This window comes from Sminthopsis crassicaudata, chromosome 6 (genome assembly GCF_048593235.1).
Source record: "Sminthopsis crassicaudata isolate SCR6 chromosome 6, ASM4859323v1, whole genome shotgun sequence".
In the NCBI taxonomy this organism is placed as follows: Eukaryota; Metazoa; Chordata; class Mammalia; order Dasyuromorphia; family Dasyuridae; genus Sminthopsis; species Sminthopsis crassicaudata.
This window is the reverse complement of record NC_133622.1, coordinates 199364265-199374197: the sequence shown is the minus strand read 5'-3', so window position 1 is coordinate 199374197 and position 9933 is coordinate 199364265.

Here is a 9933-nt window from a genome sequence, read left to right as displayed (position 1 = left end):
CTGTATCTACTTCCTAAGCTTCAGAATAATAGGATGGGGCAGGTTTTTCACATCTCCATTGAACCTTTTTGGAAAATTAAATGTTTCATGCTTTTCCAATGGGCTCCGAAATTATTTAAATGTCTTATAGAAATCTTAAGTTTGAGGACTCATCCATCATCAGATGATTATTTTGGCCACTGTATTTTATATAACTAAGTATATAACTAAGGAAAAAGGGGTCTGGCATCAGTGGAAATAGTAGCTATACTATTGAAGTCAGAGAACCTTGAGGATAAAAAAGACAACAGTAAAACTATGTACATCATCACAAATATGGCAAGCCAAAATGGTAGAACAACCCAGTGCTTCTAGCATCATCCAAGGCTAACCTAAATATACTACATTGAGATTTGGTGAAGAAAATTCTCAAACTTTAGATATCTCCGCTATTGGAGCAGATAGAAGGTGCAGTAGGCTTGAAATCAGGAAGACTCATCTTCTTGAATTCAAATGCAGCCTCAGACATTTTCTAACTGTGTGACCCTTAGCAAGTCACTTAACTCCATTTGCCTCAGTTTCCTTATCTGTAAAATGTGCTGGAGAAGAAATTGGCAAACTACTTGAGTATCTTTACCAAGAAAAACCCAAATGGGGTCACAGAGAGTTGGACATAACTGAATGAAGGATATTCTTTTTTTTTTTTTTTACTTTATTTTTCTTTAGGGATTTTTTGTGGGGAGATCTATTTTTTTCACAAAATACCCTTTATGGAAATGTTTTGCATAATATTAGGGAATCATACTCCCTATCAGTTCAATGGAAGACGTACTCTTTCCAATTGCTTCCAGAATCAAATATAAACTCTTCTGTTTAGCTTTTAAGTCTCTACCAATTTGACTTCAAACTATCTTTGCAATCCCATTGGGTAGAACTCGTATTCCCATGCTCTGAAATGTAGATAATCTGGCCTTCTCTCTTCCTCATACATGACATTCTATCTCCCATCTCCATATATTGAACTGACTCTTGCTCATGCCTGGAATGCACTCTCTCTTTACCTCTGCCTCTTAGAGTACCTCTATTTTTAAAAGATGCAACTCTTGAAACTTTTCCTGATCCCCTCACTGCTAGTGTCCTTTCTATCTTGTATTTAACTACTTTATGAATGCTTGTGTTTATTCATTACATACATACATAATGTACATGTGTGTGTAAATGTATATATACACTTTTATTCCCCATTAGAATGCACGCCCATTACAAATAAGGATTATTTCTTTCTTTGTATTTATTTTTCCAGTACATAGCACAGTGCCTGGTACATAGCAAGCAGTAAATAAATGCCCAAATGCAGACCTTAAGAAAGGATGACATGATGATGATGATACCTAATATTTTCTAGTACTTGAAGACTTGCAAAGTGCTTTACATATATTATCTCATTCGATCCTCATAACAATCCTAGCAGGTAGGTACTATATTATTCTTCACATTTTACAGATAAGTAAAGTGATTCTATGAGAAGTTCAAAAACTTGCAAGAGAAAGTTAAGGACTAGTTGCTTAGATTCTAGACTCATCTTCATAGAGATGAAAATTTAATATATGGGAGCTGGTGAGCTCTCCAAAAAAGAATGTGGGGAACAGAGGGGAAAAAAGAATCCAGAATGGAACCCCAGAATTCACCCATATCGGGACCCATAATTGTCCAACAAAGAAGGATAAAAAAGATTAGTCATTCAGAAGGAAGAAAACTAGAAAGACTTACATTGCAGTGGAAGGTACATTGTGATTTGGAATAGAAACTTCAAATCTGAACAGGAAAATCATCATTTCTTAGAAGCAACTACTCCCTAACTTTCTTTTATTTCTCCCTATTCACATGGGCCCTGCATGGTAATGATGGTACATATCAAAGGAAAGACAACTTTAAGGGTTATTACAAACAGATCCCATGATGTCAAAGGAAAAGCAGCTCGAAAAAAAGGCTCTTTAATAAACATTCTCTATTTATTACAATCTGCTTGACGTCACTGATTACTTATGGTTCCCCACATTAAAATATACAGCTGCCCTGCATCATGAATCAGGATGAAAGGATATGTGGACTTTCCTGAGTATTTTAATATCCTTATATTGACAGTAGATAGAGAGGCTAAACCAAGACTGAAGACAGGAAATGATTTTAGTGATTTCATTACTGTAATAGACAAAAGCATTTCATCTGTCAGGTATAACAGATGGTCTGGAAAAACTACACCTTCTAAACAGCCTGTAGATCAAAATGCTGCCATGCAGCAAGTGGGGCAAGCACAATATTGATCCAAGCTCAATGTGGAATCAACTGAAGAGTTAGTAGGATAGGTTCTGTAGTCATAGCAGCAAAACATGGGACACTGGCTTTCTAAAATATATCTGTGCTTAGAAAAGCTATTCAGAATCATGAATTAAATCTCAATGCCTTATAGGAGCTTCAGAGCCTTTCACCAAATAAAATTTCCTTTGAATCTTCACATCTCATTAAGTTTTGTTTACATTGTACATTGTTTACAATGTTTACATTTGCAACACTCATGAAGCACTAATACCTGATGATTCTTCTAGGTCTGTTTAGGAGATTCTGAAAATCATTTGGTCACTTTTTTTTCCCTGGTACCAATCATGGAATAGCATCCTTTGAAGAAATCCTCAAATATTCTTTATTATGTATAATGGTTTCCAGGGAGATGAAGGATGAGGAATATAAGGGGAATTTTAGGGAATGCAAAAAGATATCAATAAAAATCATTTTTTTAAAAAAGAGGTTCCCAAAGAGCAATCTCAAAACATACAATATTTATTTCATATCCTATATCAGTAAAAATAGACAGTAGAATAGTTGAAACACCCCAAGAATAAGACAACACATAGTTGTGGGTCTCTATAGTCAGCCAGGTTATAATATGGACCATCTAATGTGGGAAAATTAGTTGAGTCTTTGCCTTAGGATCCCTATTTGCAAACAGGGGTTATTAGCATGGCACAAGAGTCCTGGATTGTGATCAAAAGTCAGAGCTGAAATTCCAATTCTGTAACATAGATTGGATAGAAGTAGGAGCTAGGAGATCAATAAGATCCTCTAGCATTTACGCCCATATTCCTTTTAAAAATTGGTTCAGAAACTTTATATTCCATCTCTTTCACAAACGCTACCTTACCAAGGAATCAGTTTAGTTCAATAGGACATATGAATATAAAAGGTTAGATTGTACTTTTGGTAATAATAGCAAAACCTCTTGACTTGAGAATATGGTGTGGTTGCATCCTCTAGTTCCAAGGGGATGGATTGGTGCATTGATTTCTCATTAAGAAACAGTGAAAAAAAAAAAAAAAAAAAAAAGAAAAGAAAAAAAAGAAACAGTGGCTTTACTTTGTTGAGATGTCTCAGTAACTCCTAGTTGATCTCGTTACTCATTGTCCTAAAATGACATTTTCACAGGAGTTATTCTCAACCTAAAGGCACTAAATAACCATGAGTGAGTTCCCAGGTCAGAACTTTGTAAGATGCTTGAATAGCAAAGCTCCGAAGTAAACGTGAAAAATTGTCTTTCTCTCCTGAAAGATGTGATAGGTTCCTGTTTTGTTTTGTTTTGTTTTTGTAAGATGTTATTTGTTAATGTATTTGGTTAATAAATGTTTGCTAGGTAGCTAGGTGGTGTTAGTGGATAGAACACTGGGCCTGGAGTCAGGAAGACTCATCTTCATGAGTTCAAATGCAGCTTCAGATACTCAGCAGCTTGATCCTGGGTAAATCACTTCACCCTCAATTTCCTCTTCTATAAAATGAACTCTAGAAAGCAATGGCAATTCATTTCAATGTCTTTGCCAAGAAAACTCCAAATGGGTCCATGAAGAGCCATAAATGGAAAAAACTAAACAGTAAAAATGAATGCTCACAAATCTTTTTTGTTTTAAGCATTTTTTATGATAGAGGAGATAATTGCCCTATACCTGATATCTTCTTTGTATACTGAGTATCTTTTCTAGCCAAGAGCCTGTTAATCCCCTTTGGAGATTAGACAAGAACCATACTTTGTTTTAGAGATTTTGAAATTCGGGGGTGGGACCATCATGAGCCAGAGAAAGGGAAGAATCTGGCTGCTCCCAGGATAAAACTTTAGTTTAGAACAGGAGATCCCTGTTGATAGAATCATCTTTTTCAGAGAAGCTAAATTCTCCCTGGGGTTAGTTTGGCTCAAAGGAAGGAGATCTGATTTCTCCAGAATTCTCTCTCTCATTATCCTCTCACCTCAGAGTCAAATTCTGAGAAAAATATCTAAAACAAAGCTTGGACATGCTCTATGCTATTCTCCTCAAAGATGATTAATAGTATTCCTTTTGGAAAATGTATTCAATATATAAAGTAAATATCAGCTCGATAATAGATTCACGGGTTTTAAGACTAGAAACCCTTTGTTTCTGGATTACCTGTTCTCAAGGAAAAACACAAAGCAGAAGAGGTAGCCAAGAACTTGAGTTCAAGTCTCAAGTTCATTTAGGCAAACATGTTTTTATTGCCATGTGCAAGTAGCTATTGATACAGAGGATGGAAAAAGATCCCCTTTCTCCAGTTGGAGATCAAAATTGGTTTAAAAGAGGGGTGGAGAAGGCATTACATTTGGACTTAAAACCTCCTGAGAAAGGAGGTCCCTTAAAAAGCCCATCTCCCATGACTCTCAGTGATAAAATTATTCTTTATTATAGTCTCAGTCACAGGGACATGTATCTTTGTTCTTACTGAGAACTATGAGGTGCTGAGTAACAATAAAAAGGAAGAAGTAAAGGAAGAAGAGAGGGATGGGAAACATATGTTACTCACTACAGACTAGGTCATATATGAGGACTCAGCCAGAAGACTTACCACATCCAATTCATCCCAGTCTCTCAAGTATAATCTAGAATTTGCTAACCTAATCTTTATTCCATCTCAGAGGGAGAAAGGAAAGAAAGAAGGTACATGCATCACCCTGGCACCTTTTTCATATAAGTAGGAAGGAGAAAAAGTAATCAAAGGTTAATAACACACACACTCTCACATACATACACACACACACACACACACAGACCTGCTTCTTGCTTCTTAAATGCCTATAAAAGGGAAGAAAATCACATTGGTGCTTTGAACCTAACAGTAACACACATGAAGTCATGAGGTTTTCAATACTAGCAAAAAGCATCAAACTACGGCATTAAAACATTACACAACATCACCTGCTCTTTTTTGGCCAGCAATTTCTGATGTTCCACGTGGTAAAAACACAAAGGGCAAAAAACTTCTTACTAAGTCAACTAAATTAAAAGAGTTGTTAATTTTTACAAAGCCGATTATGCATGAATAATCTGCTGTAGCAAATATTTGTATTGCTTTCAATATCATCTACATGCTCTGCAAATACTGTAGTTTGATTCTATTTAACGAGATATTTGTAAAGCACTTAGCACAGTGCCTGGCACATAGTAGGCACTTAATGAAGGCTTGCTGCCTCTCTCTGTTTAGGCAATGATAAACAAAAATCACCATTTATTGTGAAATACAATGCTATCTATATCAATAGTGGTTCCTGAATTTGAGCTGTCACTATCAAGAACAACCAAAGTAGATTGATTCAAGTGATAAGATTCCCTCTGTATTACCTTTACAACTCTTTACAACAATAGGAAGGAAGGAAGGAAGGAAGGAAGGAAGGAAGGAAGGAAGGAAGGAAGGAAGGAAGGAAGGAAGGAAGGAAGGAAGGAAGGAAGGAAGGAAGGAAGGAAGGAAGGAAGGAAGGAAGGAAGGAAGGAAGGAAGGAAGGAAGGAAGGAAGGAAGGAAGGAAGGAAGGAAGGAAGGAAGGAAGGAAGGAAGGAAGGAAGGAAGGAAGGAAGGAAGGAAGGAAGGAAGGAAGGAAGGAAGGAAGGAAGGAAGGAAGGAAGGAAGGAAGGAAGGAAGGAAGGAAGGAAGGAAGGAAGGAAGGAAGGAAGGAAGGAAGGAAGGAAGGAAGGAAGGAAGGGAGAGAGAAGAAAGAGACTAAACTTACATTCTATCCCAGGTTGATTAATTTGGAATTGAAAGGAGTTTAGGGAGATGATTTAATCCAACCCCTTTATTTTGCTAGCTAGCAAAACTGAGGCCTAATGTAAGGAAATAGTTATATAAATAACTATTTAGTGATAGAATAAGGATTTTAAACCCTGCTCTTCTGATTGTTGATCTAATTCTCTTTCCACTTTCTCATGCCATCTTTTGAAGAGATAAAGAGTATTAATTAAAATAAGTGATACTATCAATAGCATTAGCATCCTAATATTTCATCCTACTAATTCTAATATTCATTCTTTCATGCTGGAAAAAAAAAAACAACCTAGAAAATGTCTTGGGTAAGAGCAATCTTATATCCCAGAGATTTTCTGAACTTGACAAAGAGACAGTCTCTGGATGGCTTTTGGCATGTGTGGCAATCGACAATAATTACACACATTGGGAGCTGTGCCCAATGATTATTACCTTTAGGCCTTTCCCCTGCACAAACGTGCTAAAGTTATGCATGTGGAATAGAACTCAAAATCAGGGCACCCCAAGGAAGATTTTGTCAACAATTAAACAGTCAAAGTGTGAAAGGGCAAGAATTCCATGGGGGTAGCAAGAGGGATAAGTCAAAACATGTTTTAAAAAAAATCTTCACTTAGTGCAGCAGATTCATGAAGTTTATTTTGTGATTTTTTATACCTGTCTGAAAGCTATATTAATAAAGTAAGTCAAATTTTCTGGTTTTCTCATTCAAATTGCATAATAATTAAGAATTCAAGCTCATTCTACTCATGTTGAAACCTAAAAGAACTATCAAGAGCAGGAACTGTTTGGATTCTCTCTTTGTATTCATGGTACCTAGCACATTGCCTTGTACATTTGGGGGACAGGGAGGAGAACAAGGAGAGGGGATTGGATCTATGATTTTTGTCAGTATGAATGTAATTCCGGTGTGGAAGTTCTCTCCACAGATATCAATGGGCATCATGTCTGTAACTTAGCCCAAGAATTCCGTTGGAGCATTTGAACCCGGGTTGTAGAATCATAGATTTAAAGGCATTTTTGAGGACAAAACCCTCTTATTTTGTAATTGGGGAAACTGAGGTCTTGACTTGTCAGAAGTTATATATATGTGAGGACATATGGCATACTGGATAGAATATTGTAATTGGAGGCTAAAAGGTCCAGCTTCAAATGCCATTTTTGCTGCTTACCACCTGGGTGACCTTGACTGAAACTCTGAGTCTCACTTGCCTCCCTTCTGACTTTAAATATAAGCTCTAAATTGTACTGCTACTTCCTACTGTTCGAGGCCTGTTTTCTTTAAATCTCTTTCATATAGATTGAAAGGGAAGGCAGAAATTCCTTAATGTCTGAGGTGCCGGAGCTACTCTGATTTAAATGGATTTACACCAATAGACTTTTTATTCCATTGACTAGAATTGATGGATTTCTCAAGCCTGAATGGCCCTATATTTTGATTTTCAAAAATTTCTGTTGTAGCTAAGAGCAGATTTTTCCAAAAGGAGTTTGGAGTCCCAGCTCTCCTGCTACTCCACAGATTTCTCCTTGACTTTTCATACATTGTCAATCTAGTTGTTGACAAAGTCTTCTCTCAGGTGTTCTGAATTTGAGGATTATATACATATGACTAGTATATTAGTGAAAGGGAAAAGGCCCAAAGTTAATTAACATACATCTTCCAATATGTGCTATTATTGTCAGTTAGAAGACTACTAAAGTCTGTCTCACTACCAAATTCATAAAATCTTTGGGGTGTCAAATTGCCATTTCCCACAGTACTTTCTACAAGCATGCAAGGATGAATGTGACCATAAGCACAGAGAGGAGACCCAGATTATTATTCCAAGACTTCCATGTTACAGATTTAGTCAATGCTTGTTGCATTAGATTACATAATATTCCTAGATTGTAAGAGGCAAGACAAGCAAGCAAATGGAGACTCTTAATTTTACTTCAGTGAATAACTGCCTGAACTTAATAACTATATAAATTTAATAGCCTTAGCCTGAGTTCAAATTTAAACACTTAACACTTATAATATGATCCTGAGGAGATCACTTAACTCCAATTCCCTTGCCAAAAATAAAATAGAACAATAAATAAAATAAAGATTTCTGGAAAGACACTTTTTAAAGCAAATTATTGTGTTTATTTTTGATATCTCTTACACTTTCCAATATGTACCTTTCATTTAGGTCTCCAAGAAAGCAATGCCTTACAACAAATAATTTATGTCAAAAAAAAAAAAAAAAAAAAAAAAAAAAAAAAAAAAAAGCCCAATCCCCATAATCCCCCACTTCCACAAAGCAGCTAAGGGAGGTATGAATGCCTTGTAGCTTTTCTTTTAGAATATCATATTTTTGCCAGACTTAATTTCAATTGGCTTACTGTTCTTTCCATTTTCATTCTCATTCTGTAAGTTATTTTCCTGGTTCTATATGCTTCACTTTTCACTAAACTCATCTAAGTCTTCTTAAATCACAGGCATTTTCATTCAGATGTCACATTTCTACCGAAGCCTTCTGTTGCCCCACCATGGCTGGAGATGACCTGGAGCTATATTATCTGTAGTTTAGTTCTGACAACCCTTCCCAAGAGGCAAAGGCTCTAAGTAGGAATCTAAAGGTGGTTCATTGGCCAAGGACTAGCTTTATCAATTTTAGAAAATTGGTTACTGTAGGGATGATTTTTTTAAAATCATAGTTAAACTTTGAAGACCACTTATTTTGCAGAGAAGTGATCTTCAGCAAATCAAATCTCAGTTCTTTGAACTAATTGAAGGTGAAAGAACAACTAATTCCAAGGATAGAACCTTCCTCTCCTCCTTAGGCTATGAAAAATTCATAAGTCCCATCTTTACAAAGCAGTAATTCCAAATGAACACACAGCCAGAGCTCATCAGAGGTCAAGGTGATGGTCAGACTTGCTTTAAACTTTAGGACTTGAATTTTTTTATTGAAGCTTTTTATTTTCAAAACATATGCCAACAAGAGAACTGTACAAATATGTATACATATATTGTATTTAATATATACTTTAACATGTTTAACATGTATGAGATTGCCTGCCATCTAGGGGAGGGGGTGGAGGGAAGGGAAAAGTTGGAGCACAAGTGATTGCAAGGGACAGTGTTGAAAAATACATATGTTCTGTCAATAAAAAGGTATAATAAAAAAAAGTTCACATACCCAAAAAAATTATATATATATACACACAAGAGAAAGAAAATAAAATCCAAGAAAACAACAACAAAAGAAGTGAAAGTGGTATGTTATGATCCACACTCAATTCCCTCAGTTTTCTCTCAGGGTGCAGATGGCTCTCTTCCATCACAAGATCATTGAAACTGGCCTGAATCATCTCACTGTTGAGATGAGCCACATAGGACTTGAATTTTTGGGTGATGGTGGTGAAACTTGTTAAAAATTTGACTAAAGACTTTATCACCATGACTCAGTTGCCTTCTTACCCTGGAATATCCCTTAGTTGCTAAAGTCTTCTTATCTTGGAATTTCCCTCCATCATGCGGGTCCCCTTCTCTCTGTTAAGTTTCTCCTGGTTATATTTCTGATTCCTTAAGACTTCATCATCATACCCAAGCTCTGGTACCCTTTATTCCATCCCTTTTCTGTGCTGCACCTCTCCCCCAACATATACACCTTTTTAGCTCCCTTTTATATGTTGTTTTGCCATTTGAAAGTATACGTCTTAAGGGCAGGGTCAAAATATAAGTGACACAAATTTCAAGAAGCAGCTGAAGTTAAAACCACCTGAAAATTCCACAAGGAAGCTAAAATGGAAGACCACATTCTATTTGTATATTACTCCTTCACTAACTCCAACATCCCTCTCCTTTGTAAATGTTCTAGGGACTTTTTTAT